Source organism: Coenobita brevimanus, unplaced genomic scaffold, assembly GCF_032717465.1.
Source record: "Coenobita brevimanus isolate Jiangsu-jjx unplaced genomic scaffold, ASM3271746v2 jjx.HiC_scaffold_2740, whole genome shotgun sequence".
Lineage (NCBI taxonomy): Eukaryota > Metazoa > Arthropoda > Malacostraca > Decapoda > Coenobitidae > Coenobita > Coenobita brevimanus.
In genome coordinates, this window is record NW_027643698.1 from 40,816 (window position 1) to 41,953 (window position 1,138).

At 43.1% G+C, this 1,138-nt stretch overlaps 1 pseudogene; it reads left to right on the forward strand.

Annotated features, from left to right (window-relative positions):
• Positions 1-545: 545 nt before the first annotated feature.
• On the forward strand, positions 546-663 carry LOC145390024 (5S ribosomal RNA; annotated as a pseudogene).
• Positions 664-1,138: the final 475 nt, after the last annotated feature.

Here is a 1,138-nt window from a genome sequence, read left to right on the forward strand (position 1 = left end):
ATAACCACTGATGCTACCGGCTCTAAGTACAGGCTTGCGAGGATCCTAAGTGATTTGCCTGATAAGGGAAATTACAATGAGGAAAAGAATTAATGAAGGTAGGAGTGTGGAGGATATAAATGGGGGAAAGAATAAATGAAAGTAAGGTAAAGGAAAATATAAAAATAAAAATATAAACTGAGATGACATGAGAGAAAAGTGATACCATGCCTTTTGCTGATAGGAAATTCCAGCACCTTATTACATGGACTGAGGTAGCGAAAGGGAACTGGTCAAAGTTTTCCATTTTCTACTTACAAAATGCTGCGGTAAAGGACGCACGCACGCACACACTCACTCACCCACTCTCTCTCAAAAGAAAAAAAAAAAGATGCACAATTAACTTACATGTCATGCCAGAACACAAAATGTATTGTATCACCAAAAACTAAAGAACGGTAGATTTTACAGCCAATAAACTGGAAGGGAAGTCTCAAAGAAATCGTTTTATTGCCCAGACGAAACACCTACAGCTTTTGATTGTGCCTTGAGGACCCGAGACCAATTTAAGAGACCATACCACGTTGAGTACACCGCTTCCCGTTCGATCAGCGAAGTTAAGCAACGTTGGGTCTGGTTAGTACTTGGATGGGTGACCGCCTGGGAACACCAGATGCTGTTGGCATCCCTACGTCTAGTGGGGTTGGTGGAGGATTAGTGCCCCTCCCTGTAAAACAATTAACTCTAAGCCCTTGGCCACCCTGTCTGGGATACATGGCGTCTGGCAATGAATGAAAAAAAAATGAATGAATGTATCCCCTTTAATATGAGAGACTTTGGAGACGAGAGAAGTAGGAGAGGGCTTGAGATGAGAGGATTACTATTTCAATACGAGAGGCCTTTGGATAGGAGTGAAGCAAGACAAGGAAACTTCAGGTCAGAAAATTATCTATTTCAATACGAGAAACTGTGGAGGGGAGTGAAGTTAGAGAGGAAGGGTTGAGGTGAGAAAAGGGGGCGTGAGTTGCAGAGAAGGTCGCCATATGGAGGAGGAAAGGGTGACATGGAGGTGATTCATTTGTGGTCACCCCTGACGGGATTAAGGCATCTGGTGATAGACAGGTAGACAGTTAGATTGATTGACTGACTGACTGATTGA